The 20,743-nt window shown below is 37.0% G+C and overlaps 1 protein-coding gene across 1 annotated transcript in view; it reads right to left on the bottom strand.

The window, feature by feature from the left end:
• Positions 1 to 5,494, bottom strand: part of APBB1IP (amyloid beta precursor protein binding family B member 1 interacting protein) — a 119,646-nt gene extending 114,152 nt beyond the window's left edge. The window contains exon 1 of the mRNA XM_074193028.1: positions 5,411 to 5,494. The gene's annotated coding sequence lies outside the window, so the exon portion shown is untranslated. The remainder of the gene's footprint in view (positions 1 to 5,410) is intronic.
• Positions 5,495 to 20,743: the final 15,249 nt, after the last annotated feature.

The raw sequence follows: 20,743 nt of genomic DNA, 5'->3' as shown, positions 1-20,743 counted from the left end.
CTGTAAGATGTGGACTAATCTCCTGTTCCAATAATCCTAAAAATTTAACTGATGTGTTTATAGCTGCAGTAGTCTCCTTTGAGAAAGGCTTTTATGCTACAAAGTTATGCAAATAAATCACAGATATGCTCACAAATCAAATATTTCTAAAAACCTAGATACTGGATAATAGAATAACAGCATATCTAAGACAGGAAGTAACCCCATAGATCTATAAACCCAGCTCTGTTTCCCCTCTGAGATGTCATCCTGCATTACCAGTTGTCTTTGCAATAGAGACCTCAGACTTCTAGTTTGTTCCAAACTTGAACACATTATCTCCCCCCCCATACCCACTCCTCTTCCAAGTTTCTCAACTTCTTTTTTTTTTTAGGTTTTTTTTTTTTGCAAGGCAGATGGGGTTAAGTGGCTTGCCCAAGGCCACACAGCTGGGTAATTATTAAGTGTTTGAGACCGGATTTGAACCCAGGTACCCCTGACTCTAGGGCCGGTGCTTTATCCACTGCACCACCTAGCTGCCCCTCTCAACTTCTTTCAAAGCAGTCATCATCTTTATATAGCCTTGGCCTTATCCTCAACTCTTTCTTTTAAATAAAATAGTAAATAAAATAGTAAGCATTTATGTAGGGCCTACTAGGTACCAGAGTGTTTGCTAAGTACTTTACAAACATTATTTCATTTGATCCTCACAACAACCCTGGAAGGTAGGTGCATTTTTATACCCATTTTACAGATGAGGAAACTGAGACAGTTTGAATGATTTGTTCAAGGAGGAATCTGAGGATTAACTTCAGTTTTCCTGATTCTAGGTATAAAAGATGGAATATTATTGGGTCCAGGCTGTGAAAACTCTTAAAAAGTTGAACCTAGAGACAATAATAAAAAATAATGAGAAACCATTGTTTCTATCCTCTGTGCCACTAGTAAATCCGATCAGATGCCAAAGGTTACATTTCCTTTCTTCACAACATCCCTCCCATCAAACTCCTTTCTTTCCACTCACCCAGCTACCAATTTAGTTCAATCCTTATCCCTTCTTACTTAGATTATTGTAACAGCTTCCTAAACCTCCCAGTTTAAATTCTCTGGTCGATCCCACTCCACCTAGCTGTCAAAGTAAATTTGTCTGAAGTGCACATCCAAACATGATTTTTCCAAATCAAGCCAACTCCAAAGGGTTCTCATTTTTTATTATTGTCTCTAGGTTCAGCTTTTCAAGGCCTTACACAGCCTGGACCCAATAACATTCCATCTTTTATACCCATACCTTTTCAATGGATGCCTCATATATGTCTGGAATTCACTCTCTCCTTATTTCCACCTCATGTGAATCTTCTCACTTGAGATGTGGCTCAAGCACTATTTTCTGCAGGAAGCTTCTCTTGATCTTTCTGTTGCTATTGTCCTTCCTCTCAAAATACCTTTTAGCTAGCTAACTCTTTGCATATATTTGCATTTATTCACTATACATTTATGCTGCATGTATTTTCTTATGTAGGTGTTTCTTCCATTAGTGTAAGAAAAGGAAAATAACATGGCTAAAGATAAGAAGATAAGATAATAAGGAAACTTTGATAGATAAGATAAGGTAACTTTAAAGTATGAAGTAAAGTATGAAGTAACAAAATAGAGATTCTAGGACAGATGTATCCAACTCAAACAGAAATAGATCCCTCTAGACTGCATATTGATTTAGAAAACATTATTCAGGTTGTATGATTTTTAATTTATTCTCCTAAATATTTCTCAATTGCATTTTATTATGGTTCAGACCACTTACTGCCTTTAAGGCAGTGAGCAGGATATCTCTAATTTAGGACATTTTTGGTGGGGAATATATGTTTTCAGTGGGAAGGATCAAGGGTGGTTTTAGGAAAGGTACATAGAGGCAAAGACAGGGAGAGAATTCATTCCCAGCTCTAGGGATGAGAGTCTGCAAGGAAGATGAAAGGTCAAGTCTGAGGACTTGTCAATAGTTTAGAGGGGTAAGATCAGGTTGCCCAAATGTAGAGAGACAAATGTTAGTGGAAAGACTTCCTATTTTTATTGAATGGAATCATTGAATATTTTAGGTCAAGGGAATTAAAGAGAAGGTCCTTAGACTATTTTAGTAACTTTATGAAATATAGTTTGGAAGGAGAAGAGGCAGGAAGAACCAATTAGACTCTTATTTAGCTGTGTCATCATAGCAGGTCATTTAACATCTATGGGCCTTAGTTTTCACATCTATAGAAAGGGGTAGTTTGGGGATGAGATGACTCTAGGGTTCCTTCTAATTAGTTCTAGCTTTTATGATCCTGTAAGAGTCTAGGATTCTGCCAAGTCATGGAAAAGAATGTGTTTCATAAGATGAATCAAAAATATTCTTTGATAATTACATGATTGCCCATTTAATTGCTTCTACTGGTAATTTAAAGAATGAAATATACAAATAACTTCAAGAATGCAAAAAAACTCTGTTCTGAGGTCTGGTACTCTATCCACTGTCACCTAGATGCCCTGATGGTAGTCTTTAAAAATACTTATTTACCAACGGTGTGACCCTGGGCAAATCACATAACTCCTGACTGCCTCAAAAAAAAAAATAGTAACAACAACAAATAAAAGTACAGTGGTTTAAGGAAAAAGCATAAGATGTCAAATTACAAATTAGACCTTTATAGACCTTGCAATTATAAAAAATAAAATTTCATAAATATAGCAATATCTGGGTCACAAAATAGACAATAAATATTTGTTAATGGCCTATTTTGCACAAGACCTGTGCTAAATATTGGAGATACAAAAAGACGTGCCCTCCAGGAATTCACAATCTAATGGGGGGAGATAAATATGCACAAACACATAAATAATAAACAGTAAATAATTAATATAAAATATGTTTATTAAAGGAAGAACAGGTGCCTTTTAACATAATATACATCCTAAATACAAATATATTTTAATGAGACTTACATGAGCTGGATGGAAACTAGTTAAACATTGAATTTTGGATTAAACAAAACTGTCAGCAAAAAACAATCTATGTTATAAAACTGTGTTTCTTTAGAGATAATAATTCTGGAGACTTAGAATCTATTCATTATGACCATACTTTCCCTTAACTAACAAGACAGATAGGCTCTCTGTAGAACTCTGGGTAAGTCAATTCTTTATCTCAATAGTTCCATCTCTAAAATACAGGCCTGCCCATCTCATGGCCCAGAGATACATTATATTCTCAGAGCTAAATAATTATTTATTAAAATACTCTGGAATTCTCAGAAGCAAAGAGCTTCAAATGAATCAATAAATTAGAGCTTTCCTTTGGATTTTTTCCTTCTGAAATGAAGTCATGTAGACTTTTGTAAAGTAACTAGTAATTTTTTATATATTAATCTAAATAGTCAGCATTCATTCAAGTCAAAAGAAAATTTTAAAAATCACATAATTGGAGGGTTTTAAAGATTTCTAGTTTGTTGTTTTTTTTTTACAGTGGAAAAAACCCCAAAACCTGATGTTGAGAGGCTATAAAACTTGTCCAAGGTCACGGCTAGTCAGAGATGGAACAATGACTATTACTCAGATGTCCCGATTCCTCAATATTCTTCCATCCTTACCATAGGGAAATATGATATTATGGGTTTTAGAGACAACAAAGAATTTTCTTTTTTGAATTCCAGGGACCATAAAATAAATTTCTTTGAAAATATTTAAATATTTAAACAAAATATAAAAATATTTAAAATTTTAAAAATTGAAACAAAATAAATCTCACACTTCTTTTTCCAAAGCTGGCATATCTATCTCCCCAAAACTATATTAGTATGAAGTTTGCCTTAAATTTATAATGCTGTGCAAACATTCCTTTCATTGCTATAAGGCAACTGGAGAAACCCAGAAATGTTTATTGAACAAGTGATACAAGGGGCCCCAATCAAAAATTTTTGACTAAAGCTCTCAAGTTTAAATTTAGTCTTGCCCTGAACACTTGGCAGTGACTTAAATTTTGCTAAACCAAAGAATCCAAATGGTGAATGGGCATCTTTTCCATGTTCCAACTGTATTTCTCTGAATAGTCTAATTTTGCTTTTCAAATGACTAGTTCCTTTATTATGAGCAGATGCTAGGCAACTTCACCATACCATATTTAAAGGAATATAACCACGTGTCTCCCTCACACTATTCTTTTCAATGAGACCAATTCAACAGCACACAACTGGAAAACTTGCCATATGCCACCTGCCCCATGTTTTTGTTAGAAATTTAGCTTACATTATTATAAAAAGCGAACTCTTTGAGGGAAAAAACTGTGTCATTTTACTTTATCTACCGGTGACTAGCTGATTACCCCAAAGTGCTAAATGGTTTTCGATTAATTGGTAAAATAAAATATCTGCATGTAATTTATTCCCATCAACAATACAGAACTGTAGCCACGGACTGACTGAATATCTATGTCTGTCTATCTGTCTTTCCATCCATCTATCTATCTATCTATCTATCTATCTATCTATCTATCTATCTATCTATCTATCATCCATCTATCTATCATCTATCTATAGATCTATCACCTATTTATCTATAAAGCTAACTTACTTTTTTACTTATTTATTTTTTAATTAAGGGGGGAGAAAGATGAGGTTTTAGCAATACTGACAACAATAAATATTCATATAAAATGTAGGGTTTTATGTTATCTCTTTTGTCCAAGGGAACTAGTCATCACAGAAAAAACCCAATCATCCAGAGAAGAAATCGTAGGAGAGTGGTACCCGAGTTCTCATTTCAAAGTCATTTGGATTCTTTGGGGTGGCAGATTCTCAAAGCCCATGTCAAGGGTGGACACAACAGAAACCTTCCACTTCTCCCCCCCGCCCCGCTCCCCCGAATTCCGTCTCTTCTGCCAGTGAGCTCAGAGTGCCAGCCGGGTCCGAAACCGAGCGAAAGCCGGCCTGAGCCTCCCTCCTGGCTCTCCCAGGCCAGTCCCGTTTTACCCGACGGTCCGGCAGGTTCGCCTCCAGGAGCTTCTCAGTCTTAAACACTGAAACAAGCTTTTAGCAATTTCCTTGGCAGGAAGTCGTGCAAATTGGGTGAAACAGCTCTGGCCCGGAGCGAGTTTTGGGTGAAGTAGGGGGAGGACGGCGGAAGGGCGCCCCTTTTGTTTGTTTTTCCATTTTTAACTTTTTTTTTTTTCACTTCTTAAGGAGTAAGTTCCCTGGCCTTGGAAATCCCCCGAAATGGGGGTCAATAAAGGGGCGCCTAGGTAGTGGGCTCCGGGGGGCTGGAGGCGCTCTCCTCCCCTGTCTGACCCGCCGCCCCCTCACCCCAGGAAGGGGGCCCGCCGCCTCTTCTCCAGGCCCCCCCAGGTTTCGGGATGGCCTGTGGGAGTCGGGCGCCCCCGGCCCCGCGCCCCGCGCCCCGCGCCTACCTTGGCGAGCCTCCCGCGCGGGGCTCCTGCGCTCAGACGGCCGTCGGGGTGGAGGAAGGATGCGGCGAGCGGAGGCTCAGACTCGGGGTGAGGGGGTGGCGCCCTCGGGGAGGAAGTGGGGCAGCCCGGCACCCCGCCCCGGGAGCTGGCCAGGGGCTGGGAGCCGAGGCCGCACGTGCCGCGCCCCCGAGGCGCCGGGAGCAGGTCCGCAGATCTGGGGCGCAGTCTGCCTCCACCGCCCCCCAGCCCTGGGGCTCCTGCCCCCTTTCCCTTTTCTCTCTCCTATGCCTGCAAAGAGACAGACAGACAGAGACACCGAGAGAGAGAGAGAGAGAGAGAGAGAGAGAGAGAGAGAGAGAGAGAGAAACAGAGTCAGAGAGAGAGAGAGAGAGAGAGAGAGAGAGAGAGAGTCAGAGAGAGAGAGAGAGAGAGAGAGAGAGAGAGAGAGAGAGAGAGAGAGAGAGAGAGAGAGAGAGAGAGAGAGAGAGAGAGAGAGAGAAACAGAGTCAGAGACAGAGAGAGAGAGAGAGAGAAACAGAGTCAGAGACAGAGAGAGAGAGAGACAGAGAGAGAGAAAAGGAGGGAGAGACAGAGAGATAGAGAGAGACAGAGATTGAAAGAGATAGAGGGAGAAAGACAGAGTCAGAGACAGAGAGAGAGAAAGAGAGAGAGAAATAGAGGCAGAAAGACAGAGACAGAGAGAGAGAAACAGAGTCAGAGACAAAGAGACAGAGAAACAGTCAGAGACGAGAGAGAGAGAGAGAGAGAGAGAGAGAGAGGCAGAAAGACAGAGACAGAGAGAGAAACAGTCAGAGACAAAGAGATAGAGAGACAATGACATACAGATAGAGACTGGTGTGTGTGTGTGTGTGTGTGTGTGTGTGTGTGTGTGTGTGTGTGTGTGTGCCCTCTCCTCGGGGCTGGGTGGCCAGACTTTCCCTGGTCCTTGACCGCATCGTCCCCGGGTCCTGGACAGTTCCCTTTCTGGGGTCACTTGGCCCCGGAGCAGGCCTAGCCCACTGTCTGCGGGCCTGTCTCGGGGAAGGGAGGGCAGGGGTTCGTGCCAGCCTCGCCCCGGACTCGTTGGGCAACAGCCTCTTCTATTTCCTGGGCTTCCTGCAGCCCCGGGCCCAGCGCTTCCTCTTCGCTAGTCTCACTTAAGCAAGTTCCTTTTAGAAAACCCGCCAGCCAGGGACTGAAACTGCGGGGGGTGGGGGTGTTCCTCGGAGTAGTGGGGAGAGGCCCCCTAAAATCCAGCCGCATCCGCTCCCCTTCCCACACTTCCCTGTCCCCAAAGCTAATAATAAAGATAATAAGAGCTAATCTTTATCTGCAACTCTGAAGTGTACAAAGCATAGCTCATTTGAGCCTCGCCATTATCCCCATTTTACAGTTAGGGAAACTGAGGCCAAGAAAGACCTGATCTAAACTTAGGCAGTTCCTCTCTCCCCGGCACCATCTCCATCTCCATCGTCTAGCCACCTTCCACAATCTCCTCTAGCAGGCAAGTAAATAATATCTATTTTTACCCAGGGTTTTAAGGTTTTTCAAAGTGCTTAACACATGTTATCGTATTTGATACAGAAGGAAGGGGAGAAAGTTTAAGAAATTTCCTGGGGTCACAAGTTGGGGCGGGGAGGGAGGCAATTTTCAAGCTGAGGTTTAATGACGCTGTCCAGCCACCTACTCTTTAGTTGCTGCTGTCAGTCAATGGACTCCACTTCCTCCTGTAATTCTTTTTTTTTAATGTTATGTTACTATATTTTTTCTAATTACACAACTAAGATAATTTTTAACATTTATCTTTTTGTAAGCTTTGGAGTTTCACGTTTTTCTCCCCCCTCCTTCCCACACCAAGGAGCTGATGTAGGTTACAGATAATACAATCTTATATAACATATTTCCATGTTAGTCATATTGTGAAAGAAGAATCAGAACCAAAAGGAAAAACAAAACCATGAAAAAGGAAGGAAAAATATTAAACAAATTTTAAAAAGTGAAAATAATACTGTCATTTCTTTTAAGGCCTCACTTTCTCCACACTACTTCCCTACCTCTTCCTGTCACTTCTTTTCACCTTTGACACAAGACCTTCTCATATCATCTGGAAACTTTGTCCAGGCAGAGAGGCTTGGTTTTTTTTTTTTTTTAACTTTCTCCTCACTTCTCTGACTAGCATTTTTTCCTTTACATTGTTCCATATGGGAGTATAGATGTAGAGCAGGAAAGAGGGACCCTTAGAGGCCAAAGGATCAATTAATCAACACAATTTTAAAAAATATTTATGATATATCAGGTACTCTTCTGGCTAATGGAGATACAGATACAAAGAATGAGAGCATCCTTATCCTAAGGGTGCAGACATTCTATCAGGAAAGAAATACACAGAACAAAAATAAAAGGTTATCAGGGAGGGAAAAATGGGAAAGGCTTCCTGATGAAGGTCATGAAGATACAGGAATGCATTTCAAACACAGAAGATGACTAGGGAATGGATGGAGTGCAAGAGGAAGTAATGGGTAGTAAGACTAAAAAGAGTTTGGGGCAAGATTGGGAAGTGTTTTAAAGTCAAATAAAGAAATATTTTATTCTAGAGATTCAACTTGAAATTGGGGGTGGGATGTCACATGGTTAAATCTACAGTTAAGAAATATCATTATGGTAGCAATAGGGAGGAGGCCCTTGCAATAGTATTTGTGTGAAGTGCTAAGAGCCTGAACTAAAGTATGGCTATGTAAATAATAAAGTGCCTAACTCAAAAAGTGTTGTGGAGATAGAAACAGGACTTGATAACCTATTGGATATGTGGAGTGAGGTATAGGGAGGAATCAAGGAGGATGCCAAAGGTCAAAACCTGAGAGAATGGAGGAATGGTGGTTTCTCTGGCAAAAATAGGGAAGTCTAGGAGAAACTTAATTTTGATAAGAGGAAGTTATAAGTTCTATTTTGGACAAGTTGAGTTTGAAGTCTCCAGTGTATCTAACTTGAAATGTCCTATAGGATGTGATGCTGGATTAGAGCTAGCACAGAGGACACACTGGAGCTAGACATAGACACATATATGTTTGTATGTATATGTACACATGAGTCTATATTATATTCTCGTGCAGATGACTTGGTTAGACATATGCATCTGATTTGTCCTCTCTCAGCTCCCAGTTTATTGGTCCCAATATTATAGTCTCTGATGACATACAATCATCAGGAAAGACACTCAGTCCTCAAATCTTCTCTTCTTTCTGTATACAAACAGAAGATTCTCATTTCTCAAAGCAGTTGCTATATTGATACTATGGAATCTTCTTTCCTAAAAGACATAGGCATAGGTGTGTGACTAATTTTGTCCAAACAATTCCAATACATTTCATCTGATTTATTACAATGACTGGAATAACTTCACTTCAATTGGATTAATTGGAGCCTAATTTATACCTTTCATTCAGTGTTTCATTAATGGTGTCTTGGATGTATTCACAATTATTTGATGTCTTGGACTGATTCTATAATTCAAAGAGACAGTCTCACCCAACAGAGAATGGGGTATAAAGAACCAGTTTGAACCTGCTAAGGAGAGTCTATTGTTGAATTTTCAGTCTGAGCATTTACCTCTGGAAATGTGCAAACACTTTAAATCAGAACTTGATTTATTATTGTTGATTGGCTAGACTTTAGAAAGTAATGGAGAATATGTAAATGCAGATTAATCTTGAAAGAGTGTGGTAGGTGCATTTTGTAAATGAGAACTGATTATTAAAAATTTATCAGCATAACCCTAAGAAGGTATTAGGATACAGCATCTTACTATTTACATGAATTGAACTTGGAGTATAGGACATCAGTCTTATATTTGTATAATGCTTTACATATATAATCTCGTAGTAATAATCTCAATTTCACTTTTAGCCACCTCAACACTCCTCTCCAATGTTTATCTGGATCTCCTCTTCTGTTTTCCCATATTGAAGGCCCGAGAATGACAATGAAACCCAGATAGCTTGCTATTTTTTTCTGATGCCATTGCCTGAGATATTTTCCCAACTTTGTTTCCTTTTGTGTCATTTCTGCCCCTACCCACTTAATCTAGACTTATTCTTTCCATTTTACAGATGGAAAAGCAATCTCAGAAAGCATAAGTGACTTGTCTAAGGTAACACGATGAACAACAGTAATAGTTAACATTTATATAATGCTTATTATATGCAAGACTCTGTGCTAAGTGTTTTACAAATAGGACATTGTGAATGGCCAGGCAATTGAACACAGTTCTTCATATTTCAAGTCTCTCCATTGGAATACTGTACTGTTTACTATTAATGTTTTCTATAAAAAGTAGCAATAGAATCTGTGAATAGATGAATAATCTATAGAAAAACCAATTATTCTCTGCTCCTACTTTGGGTCCCTGGCCTTTTGTACTTCAAGAAAGAGTAGACTGCAATGTCTCAACTTGATGCCCTTATCCTTTAATAAAAATTCTTAAACTATCAATTGTATTCTCTTTATAGGGAGGAGGATGCTTCTTTTTTCTTGATTTATTCAATAATTTTGTATTGTCATTTTTTTATTCAACTTAGTGAATAATATTAAAACTATTTTTTTGGCAGATAATGAAGAGTCAGCTTGAACAGTGGATAGAGGACTAGTAAAGAACACTTGAGTTCCAATCCTGTTTCTGACCCAATTTGGATGTGTACTCCTGGACAAGTCACTTAAACCTACAGTGTCCTAGGAAATCTCTAAGCCTCTAAATCAGAGTTGGATTGTCCATCTTCATTGGTCTAAGGAATTTCCATAGTTGAAGTTACCTCCATTAATGAAATCACAAGTCCAGACCCTGACCAAAGTTCCCCGATTCTCTCACAAAAGGGTTTAAAAATACTAAGCAAAAGATGATTAATAAGATTTTTAGGGCAGTCAGTGAAAAGAGACCTATTGTAAATTTTATTAACCATATTCTCAGTTGTATTTTTTTGCCTTCTCTGGGGGAAAGTAAATGACAAAAATAAAAAAAAGTAAAGAAAAACAATTAAGGGACAGCTAGGTATCACAGTGGATAGAGCACCTTCCCTGAAGTCAGGTGGACCTGAGTTCAAATTCAGCCTCAGACACTTAATCATTACCCAACTGTGTGACCTTGGTCAAGTCACTTAATCCCATTGCTTGCAAAAAACCAAAAAACCCCAATTAAAACAAATAATTGATCACTAAATGTAAACAAGAAAACATTATTTTTTTATTTTTTAAAGAAAACATTACTTTGCAAAAGAGAGAAGATCTGTCATCTTGGAATAAATCATCTTTTTAATAAACAATACATTTGCCTGACAGCAATTACTTGCTAAGCTATTAGATAAAGTAGGTGATTTTTAGCAGTTTCTATTCCAATATCATTTTAGTGAAACCCTTCTATTTTACATGCCATAAAATCTCTTTGGCTTTGGTTGAGGGAAAGAACTTAAATCATTTAATGAAGGAATCATGGAATGTAACTAGGATTCCCATAAAGAACATCCCCCCTGAGAATTCTGAGCTACAGCTACTCCAACCTAGTTATTCTTCTCAAATGCAAAACATCATCTTCCATCTGTGTACCAACTTTGCACTGGCTGTCCCCCATGGCTGGAATATTTTCTCTCCTCACCTCTACCTCTTAGTTTTACATTATTTTTGGTCAAAAAAATATTAATTGCGATGAGATCTTTCCTGGTTTCCCCATGAAGGTATTACTAGTACTTTCTTCTCTGAGATGACCTCCCTGTATCTGTCTTGGATATATCTGTTTATTTTTGTGCTTCTCTTTTTATTGGAATGAAAATTTCTTGAAGGTGGGGATTGGTCAGGGTTGGAATCTTTGACCAAGGATCATTTGGATATTTCTAACATTATTTGTGGGCCATAAAAAATTATCAACTTAATATCAGCCTGTTTTATTTGGTCAAACATTAAATTAGTTCACCACTAAAAAGCTCCTAGATTTATTGAATTTTGAGTCCCATCTGCAGTTGTTATGATAATGCCAGACCAAAGAATTTCAGAGTCTCACATGGCCAATGGGCTGGACGTTTCTGGCCTGTGGTTTAGACCTTTCTTTATATCCCTAGCACTTAATAGAATGTTTGGCACATGGGCCTTAATAAATACTTGTTAATTGACTGACTAACTTGTATTGTGGTAGAAGAAATGGTACAATCAACATTTTTCTAGGTTCTGTTAATTGATAAGCTTTTGTGAGTTTTATTAATTAATTGTTCGTGCCCTACTCTAGGTCATTGTCAACTTTACTTTCTAACACTGATTTTGCCTTCATTCCCTTTTGTAAATTGTTTTCTTTTTTCTTTTGTTTATTAAAAGTTTTAGTAAACTTCATCTGTCTGCATTCAAATTTTAAAACATTACAAACTGACAAACAAAAAGCTTTAGTTGAGGGAGTTCTATTGTAAAACTGAAAAATTCAACGAGCAATACCCAGGGCAATACCCAGTACATAAACAGAGAATTTCATAATATAATTCTATTTTTTCTGCACCAAAAAGCATATAAATGTCAACTAATTATCATAGCTTAGTATAAGTGAAACCAAGAATATCTGAAAACTTATGAAAATTTATCCTTTGTTAAAAATGCTATTGTGGTCATTAATCTGAAACAATGTCTTTTGCATTTCATTCATTACATCTCATTCTAGAGAAACAAGGGCTTTGTCTAAAAATACCAAATATCCAGAATTTTATTTTTTTTACTTTTCATTTGTACTTTAGTTTCCTCTTCTATAAAATAAGGCAGTTGAACTAGATAGCCACCGAATTTCCTCCAAAATTGAAATAAATGGTCCTATGCTTTGGCATCATGTATAGTGTCTGATTCTCTTCTCTCTGGGAGGGAGGATGTGTCATAATTCCCTCTGATGTTTTATATTTCTTAGAAAGGGGAAAGGAAGTTGAGGAAGCTGCTATAGGGTCAGAGAAGGGAAATAATAAACAGCAGCAACAACAATGAAAGCTAGCATTTAGATATTATTTTGCAGTTGCAAAGCACTGTCCATAGTATTTCATTTTAACCTCACAACAACCCTATGAATTAAATACTATAATCTCCTAGGGTCACACAGCCATTAAATACCTGAGGTGAGATTTGAACTCTTGCCCACTGTGCCATCTAGTTATCTCTGAAAGAAAGAAAATGGATGTATCTTAACACAAACTTTTAGATATTTATATGGAAAGCAATATAACTATAGAAAAAATCAATATAAAAATAAGTATCTTGGCTGCAATTGGTAGATTCAATTAATTTTTTTAAACAAATATTTATTCAGTTCCTATTATGGGTGCTGCGTTAAAAACATTGGAGATATTTGTTGCTGTTCAGTCATGCCCCATGGCCCATTTGAGCCAAGCAAAGACACTTTGGTAGTGGTTTGCCATTTCCTTCTCCAGTTCATTTTACAGATGAGGAACCTGAGGCAAACAGAGTTAAGTGACTTCCCCAGGATCAGACAGCTATGACTGTCTGAGACAAGATTTGAACTCAGAAAGATGAATCTTGCTGATTCCAGCCTTGGCACTCTATGGACTCTGGAGCTTCCTACCTGCCTCAACTATTGGAGAGACAAAGTAAAAGATAAATCAAGACCTATCCTCAAGGAGTTTGTCATCTGCTCAACTTGGGGTAGGGACACTTGTACACAGATGAGTTTACCCATCAAGTTAGAAGGTAAATGTGTAGCAGTTTTATGAAGTGGGAAAATTAAGAAAAGCTTCCTCTGGGACGTGGCACCTGAACTGTGCTTTGACAGCAACAAGCTCATTTACTAGGTGGAGGTGAAGAAGACAGAGAATAAGTGTGTTAGCCACTGTGCTTTCCTAATATCATCTCACTTGATCCTCATTCAAGGCATGGGTGACAGCCAGCTCCCATTCACCAAGGCTGGAGGTAGAGGAACAATGAGTATGCCAACTTGACTAGAATTCAGAGTAAATGAGGAGGGGGAAATGTGAGCTCAGTCTGCAAGATGTTGGTTACCTTATTGCCATATTGTGAAGGTCTTTAAATGCCAAACAGAAGACTTTGTATTTTCACCTAGATGTAATAGGGAACCTCCGAAACTTCTTAATTCAATAAATATATTTTGTCCACTATTCCCATGGCACTGTTTACACTTTTTCCCCTTTCTCATGAAACTTAATAACATAATTCACTGCCCAATGGCTCATAATAGGATTCAATAGAGCTAGGTCACTGATTGATTAAAACTGGACCTAGAGCAAAGGTGTAAGTTAATAGTTTGAGAGCAGGGGAAGTCACAGAATGAAGAAGCTTTGAGTTTTGGGAAATGATGAAAGGCCCTACAGCTCTTCTAGCTGAGGCCATGGCTTGAACTCAGGTCTACACAAATACAAAGAATTGTAATCACCTGGTAAATGTAAATCCTAGTCTTTTATTACCTAAAAAAGAATTTGGTCCTAATTCTAACCTGAAGTAATAGAAAAGTGGACTTTTTTAAGCTTCATATCATCTGGGTGACCTATCTTTCTATATTCAATTTTTCAGTAATGAGAAAAATTACCTATCCATGTGTATGTATATAGGTGTCCATGAGTGTGTGTGTGGTTCTCTCTGCTCACAATCCTGTGAACTCGATTTTATTTCCATTTTACAGATGACAAAACTGAGCCAGGTTAGATTAAATGACTAGCCTAGGCACTCTCTCTCAATTTTCAGTGCAAGGATTTATACCTGAGAAATGAGCAAATGCTACAAACCAGGACTTGATTAATTATTTTATGGATTGTCTAGACTTAAGAAAAATGGATATAATGTTAATAATGCAAGTTGAAGTCAAAAGATGATAAGCTACGTTTTACTTCCTAGAAAGTCAGCTATTAAACATTTACCTGAAATGTAAGATGAAATTTTCATGATATTCTCATCAGACTTTAAAACACTGATTGGTATAGCCTAGAGCACCTAGGAACTTTCCTAAAATGGAAGCCTTCCAAATAGATTGTGAACTTCTTGAAGGCAGGAGCTGTATTTCCCCCTCTTTTTTTTTTATCCCTACTGCCTAGAAGAGTGCCTGGAACATAGCTAATATGCAATGTGCTTAATACATTTTTTGAGGTGCTTTCTCAAGCTGAACTACCAAGTTTTTAAATATTACTATAGAGAATGCACCTATGATGGGCTGGCCATGTTGTTCAGATGTCAAACTTATGCCTGCCAGAAAGGGCAAGTGCTCACAGGGAAGTCAGAAGTTATACAGAAGTGATACAGGGTCACTTTGAAGGTCTCTCTTAAGAACTTTTGAATTGATTGTGTAGCATGGGAGACACTGGCACAAGACCATCAGCATGGTGTGCCCTCATTAGTGAGGGTACTGCACTTAATGAGGAAGACAGAATGGAAGCTGTTCAAAGGAAACATGAGATGTGAAAGTTTAGAGTATCTATCCCAGGTATTCACTTTGGACCTTTGTGCCCGACCTGCAAGCTCATATTGGTGTGATCAGTCTGTTGGATACACTATAACTTGTCTCTAATATAGGGATGTCATTTGTCATCTTTGATGTTTGAGGACAAGAACCAACCAATCAACCAAATAATCAACTTGATGAGTGTTTGTTGACTGACTGATAAATTCAAGATTAGTTGCTGATCTGCATTTGGAAAGAGGTTCTACACCTCCACATTGATGAAATCATGGGTCTACTCTGCTGCCTTTCATCAAAAATTACAACTCTTCACTTATTTCCTATATTTGATGATGATGTTCTGTCATTTGCTCTTGAAGAAGCCCTGTTGTCATAACAGGGAGGTGATGCCATGACAAGCACATGAATTGGATTTGAGTGAGGAAGGCTGTGCTAAGTTCCCAGCCTAACTTTCTCTTCTAGAGTCATCTGAGTCCAGGGACCAGATATAAATCAGGATGACTGGAGATAGCCCTGATTCAGGATAATTAAGGTTAAGTGACTTGTCCAAGTTCATGCAACTAGTAAGTGTCTGAGTGGTACTGTACTTACTTGGTCATCTCACTGTCCTTATATATTATATATAATGTACTAGAGTTGTGGTTTGTCTTTAATACTGATGTATAATTTTCTAGGTTTAGCAGCTCTGGGTGATATTGCACCAATTTGTGTTCGCAACTGTTTGACAATTTATAGCACTGGAAAGGTGTCTTGGAGTAATGAGGTATTAAAAAGTCAACTCAGCAAGAATTTATTAAGCATATACTCTATATTAGCCATCTTAAATACTGGAGAAAAAAAGGCAAAAAGTAATCCTTGTTCTCTTTGGGCTTATAATCTAATGAGAAAGACAATTTGCAAACAATTTTGTACAAATAGGTATAAATAGAATAAATTGCAGGAAAATATAGTGAAGGCAATTAAGGAGGATCAGGAAAGGATTCTTTTAGAAGGTTGAATTTTAGCTAGCACTCAAAGGAAGCTAGTGAGGGCAGGAGGCAGAGATGGGGAGGGAGTGGAATTCCAGGCATGGGGGACAATTAATAAAAATGTGTAGAAGGAAGAACTAGTCTTCATATCTATGAAGAATTATGGTTGCAGAGATGATGAAGAGTTTGAAAAGTTGTTTGGACTTACTGAGTTTAAAGAATCTGAACAGAATAGGAGAGAAGGACCACCACTCTTAGTTATATCACTCTACCTGTGGAAATTAATTTAAATCTACATGGGATGCTATAATAACATCTGGACTCCCTGGATCAAAGGATTGTAGGTTTTGGAACTGGAAGGGATCTTTGAAATTATCTAGTCCAGCCTCTACATCTACAACTTTAGACTCCCCTGGTGTAGAAGTCAGCACAAAATAGAGCAGGTGACACTTTCACCTTAATCATAATGAACATCTCAAAAATATGTGATTTGCTATTGATGGAACTATGAACTGACCCACCCATTCTGGAGATCAGTTTGGAATTATGCCCAAAGAATTATTAAACTGACTATATTGTTTGACCCAACAATTTCTAATGATTATTAAGAAAAAAGGAAAAGAACCTATATGTTCTAAAATATTTATAGTAGCTCTCATAGTTGCAAAGAACTGGAAATTTTGGGGCTGCCCATCAGTTGAGGAATGGCTGAATGAACTGTGGTATAGGATTGTGATGGAATACTATGTGCTATAAGAAATAATGAACTCAGGGGTGGCTAGGTGGCACAGTGGATAAAGCATAGGCCTTGGAGTCAGGAGTACCTGGGTTCAAATCCGGTCTCAGACACTTAGTAATTACCTAGCTGTGTGGCCTTGGGCAAGTCACTTAACACCATTTGCCTTGCAAAAACCTAAAAAAAAAAGGAAATAATGAGCTCTATGATCTTAGAAAGATCATGGATAGTCTTGCAGGAAAGAATGAAGAGTGAAATAAGAAAACCAAGAGAACTTTGTATATAGTTACAGCAATATTGTTTTAAGAACAGCTTTGAGTGACATTTTGACTATTGAAATACCTCCCCTGCCCAATGCAAAAGGACATATGTAGGAAGACACTATCTGCACCCAGAGAAAGAACTGATAAATAGAAGTATGTATAGAATGGTGTTATATACATATATACTTTTGTGTTTAATGGCAGATATTTCTAAAGTGGGGGGGAAGGAGGAAAAAATTATGTGATAATTTTATTGTATATTTGAAAGGAATAGCAAGTTTTCATAATATATCTGCAGTCAAATGTATAATCATCCTTTTTTATTCTACTATGTTATGGAAATACTTGTTTTAATAAGTACAAGATAAAATAAAATTTTAAAAATATGATTTCCAAAAAGTAAGAAAAATAGTATTTTATTCTAAACTAGCTCTGCCTCATGAGAAATAACATAAAATTCTTTTTCAATACTGCTCTTTATTCCCACTCATTTTTCTTCAGAGAATATTTGCATAAATGTTGGGGAAGTAAAGCAGAATAGATTAGAAAAGGCAGCCATTGTGAAATATAAATTAGAATTCCATTTTCTAAACTGAATTAAAATCAATTTTGAATGTTCCATATGCATTTTGAGGAACAGTTTGACAATGGCAGGATGGGTGTATTTTAAATAACTTGTGAATCTACAGGCTCTTTTTGCTTGTAAAAGACTTTAAGTCTTTTGTTGGCATAGGAAATCTAACTGTTTTTAAAAGATTGTTCAGTTTGAATATTTGGTTTTCAATCCCTACCATCTGGATAAAAACCTTGCAATAAAAAGACTGAATCTAATATTGTTTTAAAGTGAGCTATATACCACTACAGCAAGAGATATAAATTATTGTTTAACTTTTTCCTCTTTGATCTCCTTTTCTCCTTTTTCTTTCTATTCCCCAAACTTGAGATTTAATCACAGAAACTTTTGAAATAGTTTTTTTCTGGAATATCTTAGCTTTATAATTTCAAATTTTAAAATAAAGCAAATTAAATTATTCTTTCTTCCTCTTTCATCTCACCCATTTCTACTCTTGTTAGCAACCTTCACATAGGACAAGTCAATAAATTTCCTTTTGTCTTTTCCATTATAAATAGATCCATTATAGTTTTCTACTCAAAAAAGAAGATTGCCTTGTGTGTGGTAAACAATTAAATTTATTGATTAATTAGAATTAAAAAAGAATCAGGTTTTTTTACTGGTCCAAAGAAAAGCAGCATGATTTTAGACAAGTTACATAACTTCTGTAGATACTTCAGTATTCTCATCTGCAGAGTGAAGATAACAGCAACTCAATGTGGTTGTGATGATCAAATGGGATAATATTTACCAAGTACAAGATCACATGAGAAAATAAAACCTTATCAGAATTACTGAAAGGAAAGAGCCAAGTGAAGAAAAATATAGATATGATAAAAAGACTGTGGAACAGCTGAAAAAGTGTAAATCGAGAGATTTCAATCATTCTGATATTGATTGTTTCCATCTTTTTGTTGTCTACCAATTTGCTGCGTATGAAGTGAAACCATAAAATTGTTTCTATTATTTGGAGTAACCTTTTATGTCTTTGTTAATATTTTATAATCCTTTGGAGAGCTATTTACGCTTGCCAATTTATCCATTTGGATTAGTTTTCTATTTTCTTGGATATTAAATTCTTATTAGAGATAGTTGATGCAAACGTGATTTCCCAGTTGACCACTTTTCTTCTTACCCTAGTTTCATTGATTTGGATGATACAAAAGGTTTTCAATTTCACATAATCAAAATTACACATTTTATCCTATTTTAACACATCCTGGAGAACGATATGACAAGATATGATACACAGGACTGATCTATTGCTAGAAGTTCACCATTAAAATAGCCATTAGAAAGGAAAAAAACATGACTTTTAAATAAAATGTTATTTTGCTACATTTATCTAGCTCTTTGCTACATTTATTAGAAAAAGTTGGTAAGAATCCTGATGTTCAACAGTTGAAGAAGAATGGAATGAATTATGGTATGTTAATGTAATGGAATATTACTGGGCCATAAATATGATAAATAACAATACAAGAAATTACATAAGGACCTTTAGGAAGTGATGTGAAATGAAAACAGCAACTATAACTAGATATAAAAATAAAAACAAAAGCAAAGACATCAGAACTTCAGAAGGACTTGGAAAGGACAAACACAATGGACTAAAACTTTTGGATTGCTTCCAACTTGTCAAATGTTTAAGATTTTTTTCATAATAATAAAATAGCTACCATTTATAGAGTACTTACCTGTGCTAAGTGTTTTATAAATATTATCTCATTTGATTCTTGGTTGCTATTATCACCCTTTACAGATAAACACTGAGGCATACAGAACTTAAGTAACTTGTCTAGGGTTCCAAAGCTACTCTGTAAAACCATGCTATACTTATTTCTAGTTATCAGTTCTTTCTCTGAAGGTGGATAGCATCTTCCTTCATAGGTCCTTTATAATATTCAGAATAACAGTTATTGGCAGTTGTTCTTTGAATGATATTCCTTTTGATTCTGTGCTTTTCACTTTACATTATTTCATATGAGTCTTTTGATGTTTTTTCTAAAATCAACCTGCTCATTATTTCTTACAGTACAGTATTCCAATACAATCATATAACTGCAACTTGTTTAGTCATTCCCCAAGTGATGGATATCTTCTCAATGTCTAGTTCCCTGCCACCACAATAAGAGCTGCTATAAATATTTTAGAGAATATAATTTCTTTTCCTTTTTCCCTAATCACCTTGAGAAACAGTAGTATTGTTTGGATCAAAAAGTATAGGCATTTTAATAACTCTTCTTCAGGTCTAATTCCAGATTATCTTCTAAAATGATTAGTTCAGTTCATAGTTCCATTAACAGTGTATTACTGTCCCATTTTTTCCACATTCCCTTTGAAATTTTCCATTCTCTCCCTTCTATCATTATAGTCAGTCTGATAAGTGTGAGATATATCAAAGTTGTTTCAATTTTCATTTATCTAATCAAGAATGATTTAGAACATTTAAAATATTACTATACGATGTTTGATTTCTTCATCAAAGAACAGTTTATTCATATCCTTTGACCATTTATCAAATGGTGAATGATTCTTATAAATTTGGTGAAGTTTTCTTAATATTTGAGATAAAAGGCCTTTATCTGAGAAAATAACTATAAAATTCCCCACTCTCCATTTTCTGCTTTCTTTCATTTTTAAAATTTATGTTTATTTTATTTTTGTACAAATGATGTTTTTTAGTACATTATTAAAATATTCTTGTTTAAGAGTAAACATAATACCCCCTCCCCCCAAAATATAGACCCTCATGAGCAATAAAGTAAAGAGGAAAAAAATAAAATAATAAAAATAATAATAATGGCAGCTAAGTGGCCCACTGGATGGAGCACTGGACCTGGAGTCAGGAGTACCTGAGCCCAAATCCGGTCCCAGACAACCAACAATCACCCAGCTGTGTGACCCTGGGCAAGCCACCCCAACCCCACTACCCTGAAAAAATAAAAAAAACCCCTAAAATAAAATGGTAATAATAATAATAATGATAATAATAATAATAACAATAATAATAATAATAATAATACTAATAGTGGCCAGGTGGTGCAGTAGACAGAGCACCAACTCTGGAGCCAGGAGCACCCAGGTCCAAACCTGGCCTCAGACACCTAACAATCACCCAGCTGTGCCACCCTGGGCAAGCCACCCAGCCCCATCCACCCCGCAAACCCATCCTTCAAAAAAGTGACAACAACAACAACAACATCAACAACAATAAATGGTTTTCAGTCTGTGTTCCAACACCACCAGCTCTGTCACAGGTGGATCACATTCTTTAGGATAAGTCCATCACAAAAGTTACTTTCATAATTTTCCACTGTTGC

Source organism: Macrotis lagotis, chromosome 7 (assembly GCF_037893015.1).
Source record: "Macrotis lagotis isolate mMagLag1 chromosome 7, bilby.v1.9.chrom.fasta, whole genome shotgun sequence".
Taxonomy (NCBI): Eukaryota; Metazoa; Chordata; class Mammalia; order Peramelemorphia; family Peramelidae; genus Macrotis; species Macrotis lagotis.
This window is presented reverse-complemented; position numbering and strand designations above follow the sequence as displayed.